This window comes from Panthera onca, chromosome B4, assembly GCF_046562875.1.
Source record: "Panthera onca isolate mPanOnc1 chromosome B4, mPanOnc1 haplotype 2, whole genome shotgun sequence".
Taxonomy (NCBI): domain Eukaryota; kingdom Metazoa; phylum Chordata; class Mammalia; order Carnivora; family Felidae; genus Panthera; species Panthera onca.
The window spans coordinates 27,928,777-27,941,703 of NC_138345.1; the positions used below are offsets into that span (position 1 = coordinate 27,928,777).

The window sequence follows — 12,927 nt, forward strand, 5'->3', positions numbered from 1 at the left end:
TAAGACACATGATATAACCATTAAATCTCCTAAATGTTGATAAGAATTTGCCAGTTAACTTTCAAAAAGTAATCACATCTACATGTATCTCTAACAACAGCAAAACAACAAACTTGTAGATCTATAATTCAGCGTCCATCAAGACTACTGTGGCAGGCATATGATACGACACATTCCCACAAGAGAGAAAAACAGACATAAAAGTAACAGCTATCACCACAGTATTTAAAATAGTCAAGTATTTCCATAAATAACATATTACCTTTTTAACTATATATCAAAATAATCCTTGAAGCAGCCTGGGTCCCAAATAACATATAATCCTGAGACTGGTAGATAGGAAACAAATTACATTCACTGCACTCATTTCTTTTTTTACAAGTTTCAGAAGGAAAGCAAAATCAAAGTGTATATTAGCGCGATTGCTAACAAATGTTTGACACAAATGTGGAAAATAAAAAGTACCTATTCTCCAGCTTCGAGAAAGGAAAAGATTATTCTTTGGCTCTTGTCCCAAGCTGGGAACAAGTAATCACAGAACCGGTTGTAAATATGCCCCAATGTATCAACCCTTCAACTCTACTCAACATTTCCACTTAAGTACTCAGCTGAGGAAGTCAGCCGAGCGGCAACTGCCTTGCTTCAGGACACTTGCTCCTCAGCACCAGCCAGACCCTAAACCCCAAGTTTCAAGTTGGCCAATCCTTAAACTGTCTCACTGAAAATATGCCAATCCTACAACTCCATGCTTCCTCAAAACCCTATCTAAGTACATCTCTGCCTGTTTGGAGGATTATATTCTGCACATAGAGCTCTCCCTTGCTTAGCAAGTATGGAATCCAGCCCGGCTTCAGTTACACGTCAGTGGTGGTCTCTCCCCTCAGTAATACAATATTATGTCCACTTGGATATGGCATTTTTCTTCATGGAGATAAGTAAAATATTTTGTCAGGATAATTCAGTTTTATGGAAAATTGAAAATCTTCACCTTTTCAATATAATTATAGTCCTTGTTGCCCAATACACAATTGCACGGACGAAGGTCTTTTTCCTTTCCTTCTTAATCCAAGACCCACAATTTCACACTATGAATTGTCCACATTCAGCCAGTGGATGTATTATACGAAACATTAAAATTTCCAATTATAGACACATAAATACAGAGAACAAACTGGTGGTTGCCAGAAGGATGGGAGATTGGGGGAAAGGAATGGGAGGTACAGGCTTCTGGTTATAGAATGAGTAAGTCCCATGGATAAAAGGTACAGCATGAGGAATATAGTCAAGGTATTGTAGTAGCTTTGTATAGTGACAACTGTGGTAAGCACAGCACGATGTATAGGGTTGAGGAAGCACTATGCTGTTACACCTGAAGCTAATTAAACACTGTGTGCCAACTGCCCTTCATTAACACAATCTGATTTTAAAAATGGGCAGAGTAACTGAACAAACATTTTTCCACAGAAGACATACAGATACATGAAAAGGTGCTCAGTCTCACTAATTGTTAGAGAAATGCAAAGCAAAACCACAATGAGATATCACCTCACACCTGTTAGAATGGCTATCATCAAAAAGACAAGAGATAATAAATATTGGCAAAGCTGTGAAGAAAAGGGAACTCTTGTGCATTGTTGCTGGGACTGTAAATTTGTGCAGCCACTATAGAAAACAGTATGGAGATTCCTCAAGAAAACATAAAAATAAAACTACCGTATGCCCCACCAATTCCACTTCTGAATATTAAAAAAAAATTTTTTCTGATTACTGAAACTTACATCAAGAATTGAATATCATCAAATAATCTTCAAACATGAAAACTCATCAAATATTTGAGTATATAGTCTTTTTGAAAAAGTTAAGAGAAACAGCCTCAAATGTGACATAGAAGATGGCACTGGCTGAAGAGAATAATAGGTTTCTAATTTAAAAATCAGAACCAATGGAGGTACTATCCCAAATATACATCCCTCATCAGAAAGGCAAAATGAATCATGCCAAGTAGGTTGCCTCACCCAAATATACTCAAATACAGCTGAGAGCCATCCCTTCAGTCTGCTTTTGGACTTAGACTGCTCGAACAATAAATTCTAAATAGCAAGTAGCACTACCTTATGGTTTATCAAAATTCAGCGAAGTTTCCACTCAGGTCCAATCACAGGATTACAAACACTGAATTACCTATTCATTCAAGTGACAACATGAACATCTGACAGGTGTTGCAGGACACCAGAATGCCCCCCCCCCATACGCCATTTTGATATTCTGATTATTTTGAATCAAAGATATTTAAGAAACAGCAGGTGCAAGGACGTTATGACTCTCCGTTTTTCCCTCCTGAAAGCAAAAGATAAAACTCCCATGTGAAAAGTATTCTTATCAGCAGAGATGGTGGTGGGAGGGTTGGGGGAGAACTAGAGGTGGAGAAACCTATACAAAGAAATCCTATTAAACTAATCCTTATCTTCCTAGTTACTTCTTCACCATTTACTACCCCTGGCCCAAACTCCTCTGGTCTTGTCAATTCTTCACAAATTTATTGTTTCTTTGTCTAAAATGTATAAAAGCTTCCTGTTCCGGCTACTACTGTAGGTCTTCATCTAAGGTTCCCATGTACAAGTAAGTTTAATAAAGTTTGTATGTTTTTCGACTATCAATCTGTCATATCAGTTTAATACTTAGGCCCAGAATGAGAACCAAAGAGGATGGAGAAATTTTCCTCCCTTATAGTGTGAAGAAACCTAGTTAGGTTAAGCATGGATTTGGTGAATTTATCCAGAAACTGTCAAATATACTTATTAGAGAATACCTGGAGAAGCAGCATAGGTCACTGGAAATAGTCAAAACTACATTATGAGTTGGGTGACCTTAAGTAAGTTACCAGTTTTCAAAGGACAGCCAGGAAAATCAAATGAGACAACAACAACTAGTAACTTTAAAAATGTCCTAAGCATCAAAACCTCTGAGAGTCCTAAATTTGCTTTCATCCCTAACTTGCTGTAATGTATACAGCAAATCATTTGATCTGTTTCCTCATCTGGCAAATAGTAAGCGTAATGCATGCTCTGCACATTTCATGGGGTGTTCATGAAAATCACGAATCAAAATGAATGTGAAAGGATTTTTGAAGTGAATAAACAACCATGTAACTGAGATAGTTAATTCAAAATATGAAGGAGATTCATACTAGCAAATCTGATACAACCCAGGATTATATAATGCCAAAATTAATTTTATCAAGAAAAAAATCATGGCTGAAAACAAACCAAAAACATTAGACATACTAGCAATCAAAAAAAAAAAAAAAATTCAAAGCCATCAGCTACAAAAATTCTTTTTCTTGCAATAAATGAACCAAATTAGCTCAGTTCTCCAACAAACTAAAAGCAGTTGAACACAATCTTTTGTTCAAGTAAGGTGCTTGCCACTTGCAATTACCTCAATCTCTAAAACACCAAAAAAAAAAAAAAAAAAAAAAAAAAAAGAAAGAAAGAAAAAAGTTCTATCTTGCAGGATTTCTCAGCAGCAGTATTGACATTTTGAAATGGATAATTCTTTACTGTTGGGGTTGTCCTGTGCCTTGTAGGATATTTAAGAGCATCCCTGGCCTCCATTACTATATGACAGGTGCCATGCCCTCACACACAGTTGTGACAACCAAAAATGTCTCTAGACATTGCCAAATGTCCCAAGAGTGAGGTTGGGGGAAGGAACAAAATCATCCCCAGTTGAGATCCACTGAGCTAAATTCATAGTTGCATATATTCCAGTATTTATCTCACTATAGATTGGTGGCCAAGAATGCAGCTTAAAACTAACACTTTTGCAATATAGAACCAAATAAAAAAATGCTATCTATAGGATAGTAACATCTTAAGAATTCTAGGTATGGCAGGTTGTTATGGTTAAATTATCCCTTCCACTAACATTCTGTGTTTGCTTAATCCCCTCTAAAATTTTCTCCTTGCATGTTCTTTTGCAAAAGCAATTTGGTTAACCCATCACTAAAGCTTAGTCTCCACCAAGACTTACTAATAATAATTATTGTTTATGTGAAAAAAATCAAGCCTCAATTAATCTGTAAGTAACCACGTGTCAAATGAATCAAAATTAAGTGACACTTGGGGTGCCTGGGTGACTGAGTCGGTCGAGCCTCTGACTCTTGATTTTGGCTCAGGTCATGATCCCAAAATTGTGGAATCAAGCCCTGCAGCAGCATGGAGCACACTTGGGATTCTCTCTCTGTCTCTCTGTCTCTGTCTCTCTCTCTCTATCTCTCTCTCTCTGTCCCTCTCCCCTGCTCTCTAAAATAAAAAATTTTAAACAATAAAACTAAAATTAAAAAAATTAAGTGACAATTATTTATATTATTTAAATATATTCAATCATTTACAATGCTAAGTAAAAGGCCACAACTAATATTCAGCTTTTACTGCAAATACAGAAAATATAAATATATACACATATGTACATACGTATATAAGTTGAAGGTAATATGCAAGAATAAAAGAAACTACAAGAAGTAGAATTTTAGAAATTATATTTAATGGCCACTACATTAACATCACTGGGCTAGACATAATTTTCTACAAGAAACAATTTCCATATATTTAAATGTGTACTCTTAACATAAAGTAGTAGTTTCTAAATTTGCTCATGTAAATATAGTTTGTTTTTTTTTAAGAATCTGGATTGTATAAGTTATCTAGGATGGTCAGATTTAGAAAGAGGGGCTTCTGTCTGCAAACAGGAAGACTTACCACAATCTAGCACAATTAAATAACCATCAACCTGCCCTCGCTAAGTCTAAACTTAAAAAGTGACTAAGGCTGAACAATCAGCAGGCCCTTCAAAATACTTTGTACCATTATGCATATCTGATATTCCTGGGGAAGCCAGCTGTGATTGTGGTATAAAGGAATACTAATCATTTCAACTCCATTAAATTTAGGGAAGCAACAATAGCAGATTTAAAATTTGCAAAACAAGATGGCACATCTGTATTTGTGGAGGGTTCCTGTTTAGATGTTTAGAGTGAAGGGGCGCCTGGGTAGCCCAGGCAGTTGAGCGTCCGACTTCGGCTCATGGTCCACGAGTTTGAGCCCTGCGTCGGGCTCTGTGCTGACAGCTCGGAGCCTGGAGACTGCTTTGGATTCTGTGTCTTCCTCTCTCTCTCTCTCTCTGCCCCTAACACACTCACATTCCGTCTCTGTCTCTCTCAAAAATAAATATTAAAAAAAAAAAAATTAGATGTTTAGAGTGATGGTGAACCGGGTTATCCAGATCAACTCTCCCATGGAAAGCTAAAAAAGCTAAACAAGATATAATTTTATATACTGTAAGAAAAAAACTCTGAAATGAATCCAAAATCTACCATGGTGCAATTTTATATAATCTTGTAATGGTTCAAATTTCAAAAACTCCTGATAGGAAGTAATAAAATTGTGACAAATGTATTGAAGTTATAGTATACCCTTACAGAGATCTACAGAAGACACTTATTTTTGTGCATATTGTTCTAGTTTCTAGGTTCTACCACATTCCAGATATGAGATGTAATCTATAATTCCACCTATGACATACACCACCAGATCCCCTTTCTATGACAAAAAAATATATATATATGTATGTATGTGTATATATGTACATATCTCAGTGTTAAAGAGATCATCAGCAGAGAAACTGAAACTTACTCCAATATGTGGAACTTTGGCGTGATACACTGAAACCAGTGGAAACCTGCCTAAATACCTCACACAGCCCCTGCATCACCCTCTATTATGCAAGCTGCAACATCTCAAGCCAACTCCCTTATTTCACTAGTGAGTCCTGTCAACACTGAGGTAATAGAACTGGAAAAACTCATCACTCCACAATGATACTAAAATATCAGAATTTATTTCATTTGGTAAAAATTACACCGTTGCCAAATGAAACTAATGCAAATATAGTAAAATATGCAAGATTATGAGTAATTCTTTTGTGGAAGAGGAGCCTCAAATTCACCATGCAATTGCTAAGGCATTCTTTTGCTCCTTTGACCCTCTTCATGCCCCATCCCTCAAGTATATGGGGTGGGGGATGGGGGGGCTGCAGAAGGCCAGAATGAAATAATCAACATGTATTTATGCATTTAGTCTACTCTGGTTTTATTCCCACAGGTTTTTCCTCACACTCTGCTCCTCCAAGGAGAGTGCTATGATTTATTCATCTCTGAACTCCCAAAACTTAATCAAATGTCTTACATATAAAGTCATCCCTAACAGCTACTACATGGCAGGCACTGGATTAGGAACCAGAGACAGAGAAGTAAAAAACATACAGACCTCACCCTCATAGAACCTCATGGAAAGGGGATCCTGGATATTGGCCGTGTGAACCGAGCAAAGTAACGAGAGTCTAGTCAGCATGGCCCAACTGCCTGCGTTCTTTACTCCATCGCCAACCAAGGCTTAGATGAGGCACAAAAGCAGGCTTTCTTTTCAGAAATGTAAATGCTGAGTATCCAGCTCTGACCATTCCTCTAAGTTCCAAATGCGTAAATCAAATGTACAGTTAATGTCTGTAACTACCTACTCAACCAGTCAACTTACAGGTGGTTACAGACGTTAATTGTGTGGATCCGAAGCCAGAGACTGCTTGGTTTTGAATCCTGGCTCCGTCACTTGCAGGCTGGGTGATTTTAGGCCAGCCACTTTTAACTAACCTGTGCCTCTGTCCTCTCGCTTGTAAAACGGGGATCATAATGATCTCTAGCACATATAACTGTTACAAGGATGAAATTGATTAATACACGTGAAGTGCTTAAAACCCTGCCCAGTACAGTTGACGGCTACATAGTGCTTCCTGTTACTACTAGCTCTGGTACTACTAGGTCTACGAGGCATCTAAAAGTTGTCCAAGACCGAATTCATGACCTTCGCGGCCAAGCCCTTTCTCCCTGCTCCGTCAACAGCACCACTGTTCTCCCAGCCTAAAACCGAGGAGGTCATGACTTCGCCCTTTTCCTCACACTCCAGATGTAAGCCCACACCAGCAGCTCTACCCTCAAAAGCATACCATGAATTCGACCACGTACTATCGTCTCCACAACCACTTTCCCAGGCCAAGACACCAGCATCTCTCCTCCAGCACAGAACGATAGCCTCCTACCTCCCCATGGTCAAGTGGCCCCACTCCATGACCTTACGGCTAGTCCTCCAGCCAAGAAAACTAACATCAGATGCTACTTCCTTGATACAAACCTCCCAGTGGTTTCCTACCACACCTAGAGTAACACCACCATAGCCTACAAGGGCCCCCAAAATCCAGCCTGGTCCTCCAACACCGCCTGCCACCACTTTCCCCCTTTCCTTGCTGTGATCTGTACGCTCATCTTGCCACGCCTTGGCCACCTCAGGCTAGCGTCCACCTCCCAGCATCGTTCCTCCGCTGCCCCTGCTGTGAGGCACGACAGGACTGCCACGTGGAGCATGGACTCCGCGTCAAACTGCCCAAATTCAGTATGTTTAAGCTGTACGACCTCAAGCACGCCTTTCTGGGTGTCAGTTTCTTCATCCACAAAAATGGGAGATAATAGTACCTACCTCGTTAAGTTCGCTGTAAAAATTTAGTGTTTACAAGACTACCTCAAATACACTGAGTCCATGTGTTTACTGCTCGTATGATCCCTGCCTGAAATGTTCTTACCTCTTCCGCTCGGTTTCATGGATTCGACGGTCACCTCTTTCGGAAGCCTTTCCCTGACAGACCCTATCTACACCTGCTCTGTTCCCCCACTGCCATTCTCTTATCTTCCTTCACCTCACTCTACTTAATCACTGTCTGACATAATACTGTGTTCTTATTCTTTGTAGCCCATTCCCCCACTGGAAAATGAGCTCCACCAGCTCGCAGGATAGTTGCTTGCTGCTATATTTCTAGTTCTGACTCAGAACCTGACTTCTCAACGAACACACCTCTTACCCAGGCTAGGGGACCTACAGAGGTTTCTTAATAACAATAACCACACTTAGGAACCCTGTCATCCTTACACTTACCCTCTCATTGGTTCCTTGAGAAAGCAACAGTAAATACACCATCATCTCCCATTTGAGACAGGAAAAGAAAATCCCAAGTTTGGGTGAGCTGTCTGTCCTTGGACACAAAGTTATTAAGTGGTAGAACAAAGACTAAAACCCCTGCTCTCTAATTCTAAGGCTTCTCAAAGGAGGTTAAACTGAATTTACAGAAATGTGATCTCTCCATCTCTGGAATAAATACACCCTGTGATGTGTACAATAGTATTCCCTTCAAAGGTCCTAACAAATACTTACCCCTGAATTTGAGAAGTATTACAGTACTAACTCATCAGTAACGCGCTAACCCTTGGCAAGCCAAAACTTTCAAATTCAAATACGACCATCAGATATTCCAAGTGGACACAAAAACTCTAAAACTGAGTATACCTGTGTCGACTATAATGCACTAGTTCAAGCAAGCTGAAAGCTTTCTCTGAAAAACCCAGACAAGGGGATCTCATTTGTTCATTGTCAAGAACATTGTGATAAGGCTACCAGTCATTTCTTGATCCCTGTTCCACTAAGTTCAGTGACAACAGTTCAGATCGCCCATCAGACTCAAGTGTTGCCCATGATCAGTGGGCACCAGGGGGTTAAGGAGGCAAAACTGTGAAAGATCCCTACCTACCAGACCTTTGTTAAATGGCCATTGGCCACCACGTTCTCAGAATAAGGACTGCCTTTCTAAGCTTTCACCTACCAAGTTTACATGCTTGTGTTACCTCACGTGCTCTCACAACGTCCCCGGTTCTGTACGAATGCCAATTAGGCCAGGGGCTGCTTTACCTCCATTTTACACAAAAAGGAAACTGAGGCAGCAGGTGGTTATCTTTATAACCGGTCCTCAGCGATTTGGTCACTTGCAGAATCCCCAAAGAAGCCCAGATGTGGAGTCTCTGAAGAAACCCTCCATACCATACTTCACATGTCAAACTCCAGGGCTGAGGGGAATCTAAGTCCCTTCATCAGAGAAGGAAAAGAAGGGGGTCGCTACCATGTGGACCCTCCTCCTTCCCTGTCCTCGGTCGCAGGCTCCTTGAGCCCTCTCGGCCCCAGGGGAGAAGTGAGGGCCTGTCCTGCGGGGCGCGGCCTCGCCTCCCCGCACTCTCGGTCCCGCCCGTCGCAGAAGGTGCACTCCCGCTCTGGGCGGGCACCTGTCCCTTCGCCACGTTCGGCGGCTCCCCGATCGCCCAATGATCAAACGCCCACAGCCACCACCGACACCGGGAATGCGAGCAACAGAGCGAGCCCCGCAGGCCCAGGGAGCTGCAGGAATCCTTAGAAACTTACAGTTTTCCTACAGCGTGCGCGTCACGGCGAGGTGACGTCACGGGACCCGGCGTTCGGGAAGGTCAGGTCTCTGGGCGCCCGGCCGCACCGCCCCCACGGCTCCGCCCTGCGCGCGACGGCGGGAGAGACGCCCCTTTCCTCGGCGGCTCCGCCCCCGCGGTGTGGCGCCCGGAGCAGGCGCAGGCGCAAGTGGCCTGTGTGGCCGCCTCCTGGGGCGGGGACTGCTTGAGAAAGCTTCTCAGAAAACCTGTGGCCGAGGGCCGGGGACACTAATGGAAAGGGGCGTAGACCACCCCACCCCCACCCCAGGAACACATCGAACTAGCTGTCGCCCTGGGGGTTGGAGTCGGACGCCAGAGTTGTGAGGTAGACTTTCCGCAGACATTGCCTCCTTCCCTCACGTGTTCATTAAAAGTTCTCCACGTGTGGAAACAGCCGTTAGCTCCTCACCAGGTGCCTGCGACTCCTCGAGAGGGAGGAGTCAGCTCTCCCGCCGTGCCCTGCTCCCACCCGGCTCCGCCCCCGGGCCCGCCCCCGGCTCCGCCCCAACCGGACCTGCCTTGGGTAGGCCCCGCCCGCGATGGCTAGACCCGCCCCTCCAAGTCCACCCTTCCGGCGCCGGCCCCGGCTCCCGGTTCCAGCGCGCGCGCGCGCGCCTACCCCGCCTTGTCCCGGCGCGGTCTTAGAGGTTTTAGTCTGTCTTTCTTACTGAATAACCCGTTTGGCCTCTGTGTAACTACTTACGGATTACCGTTCACCGTTATTAAATGTAACAAACGGTGGTTCCGTGTAAACAAATATGTACACTTCTTGGCGGGTGTAAACTTTCCACAGCCTCCCACTCATGTGACCATACCTTCCAGCGCCCCGGGTCAATGCTTTTATTTCTGCTCTTAGAAAGGACTAGTTATGCTTAAAAGAGGACTCAGTAGAAGGAAAACTAAATGCCCGAGGAACTAACAACAGTGTATTAACAGATTATCTCTGGCTTGTAGGATTCTTGCATTGCTCTCATAAGCGGGAAAAACAATAAACGTTATGGTTAAAAGTGGCTCAGACACATTTGTCCTGGGAGAAAAATAAAGGATGGGAAAAACAGGCCTTGGAAGTAAACCCAAAGGTGGAAATATTGTAGATAGCAAGGATCTCTTAAATACTTACTTGGAATCAAGACAAATGGCTAGATCAGGCATGGGATTTTGCCAGGCAGCTCCAGTGTAAATAAAACTTGAAACAATGGTTTGTTTACACTCTCATTGAAAATACTGTAGTATTTTCACAGAAAGGAGAGATTACAGGAGAATATTATTAGCCTTTAACTCTTGATATCTGAGCTGGTTAAAAAAAATGTGTATTCAGGAGAAATCGAAATTTTTGAAAAGTTTCTGATGTGGATAATATTTGTACCTCTTACTATATTTTTATGCAGGGTTTTAAGTATTATCAAATAACGTAAGAAGTTTGTAAAGTCTGTACATGATCATTACAACACTAAATTCCGCCCCCACCCCCCCCCCCCAGGGAGCAGAGTTATAGAAAAATAAGCAGTTTTGAAAAATGCTACATATTTTCAAAATAATTATACTGATATTTTTCTTTGCAAAACAACAATTTTAAGAAATTGTAAATTTCATTGTTAACATACTTATAAAATGTTTTATGTATATCATGCCAAAAGCTGGAATTCTCTTTTGAGATTCCAGATGTACCCATGGGAGTGTTTCACAAGTAAATGTCATCTCTCATTTTTTGGAGTGGAAATGGATAAGAAGTGTACATCAAATTCATTCCGTGTTTTTAACATAGAATACTTTTGCTTCTGTAAGATGGTTTAACAGGATGCATTCTTTTTTTTCCCCATCTTATTCGTTTTTGTTTTTGTTTTTTCTCTTGCTACCTCAAGATTTAAAGCAAAAGCAAACACAAAAACTTCCGATATTTCTAGATGCAGGAAAGAAGTAATGTGGCTAAGAAAAGACTGACAAGCAGAAAGGGCACCCAAACAAAGAGGAACCTCAGGGAACATCAAGTAAAAATTTGTGAGGAAATACACATCCAGATTTAGTCAAGTTTCTGTGACAAACTGGAATCTGACCTAAATAAGAAGCCAGGAGCTAGGGTCAAAAGTGTGTTGATATTAGAGAGAGGAACTGTAAGAAGAACTTATTTCTTCAAGAAAATAAAGCCCTGGACATTCAAGGGTTAGCACCAGAGGGACTAAGGGCCTCTGCTCTGGCCCTTGGGGTTTCAATTTCCCCTGATGGCTCTTTCTCTTTGATATCTGCTGCTCCTAGCAAGCTAGCTCCCAGAACACTCTACTTCATAACACTTCCCTTGGTCCTACACTACAGACTGAGAAAAGCTGGACTTTAATACTAGGGGAAAATAAAAGGTCGAAATATAATAGCTACTATTTGAGTGTTTATATATACCCGGCACTGCATTATCTCACTTAATCCTTACAAATGGATAAGATAAATGCTGTTATTATTCCCATTTTACACACAAGGCAAACAGGGTACAGGATACTATGTCAAATATCTTACATCACACAGCCCCTAAGTAGCAAAGTCAAGATTTGAATCCATTCGCCAGAATCCACAGCCATAACCATTGATCCGTATGAAGTTTCATGTAACAATACAAGAAACAGAAACTCAGGGGGTGGTGCCTGGGTGGCTCAGTTGGTTGAGCATCCGACTTGGGCTCATCCATGGTTCATGGTTTCAAGCCCCATGTCAGGCTTTACGTTGACAGCTTGGAGCCTGGAGCCTGCTTCAGATTCTGTATCTTCTTCTCTCTCTCTGCCCCTCTCCAGCTTGCACTCTCTCTCTCAAAAATAAATAAATGAACTTAAAAAAAAAAAAAAAAAAGGGAACAGAGACTCACAAAGTCCAAAAATGTAAATTCTAGCTCCTAAAGACTGATTCCATAGGTATCTTCTTCATTATTCCCCAGCCTGTCTTTGCATGGATGCTTCTATTTCATTGTTTAAGGTGCCCATCATAACCCAGTAAGTTGATTTTATAACCATTAATAGATTGCCACCCTGCAAAACCCTAATCAGAATCCAAAATATAAAATATCAGATTGTATCACACATAATGAGGGTAATTTTTCCCGAAGCATAAACTTTGGGAAACTCTTGTTTCAGTAATGCGTGTGTATCCTGAGTTGCTGTGCCAATGTATTTCCTACTATGGGTCTCAATCAAAAGAAGTTTGAAAAACACTATTACAAGCCACCTCTTGCCTGACTTCCATGCATATTTCATCCTTCAGAATTAAGATCAAGAGACACCAAATCTCATTCTGCCACCCCCTTGCATCTGTCTCAGCTCCAAGATCTGGTCTGAGATGTCTCTTTCCAGGCAGCCAAGATAATAATCAGGTCACTCTTGTATCCAGAAATGCTCCTGTCTCCAGTGCAAGCCCAAAAGGGTCCTAATAACTTAACAATAGAATAAACATCCACAAACCAAGAGTTACACAGAATAAAAGAGAGATTGTTCAGAGCAAGGAGCAGAGATAAGGAGCTTAGTGGAATGGAGACCTGAGACAAAGATTGGAGAGCTATG

General features: G+C 41.6%; 1 protein-coding gene across 7 annotated transcripts in view; it reads right to left on the reverse strand.

The window, feature by feature from the left end:
* Nucleotides 1-10,160, reverse strand: part of ZNF438 (zinc finger protein 438) — a 171,329-nt gene extending 161,169 nt beyond the window's left edge. For all 7 annotated transcript variants that reach the window (XM_060659054.3, XM_060659049.3, XM_060659050.3 and 4 more), the window contains exon 1: nt 9,351-10,160. The gene's annotated coding sequence lies outside the window, so the exon portion shown is untranslated. The remainder of the gene's footprint in view (nt 1-9,350) is intronic.
* Between the last annotated feature and the right edge of the window lie 2,767 nt (nt 10,161-12,927).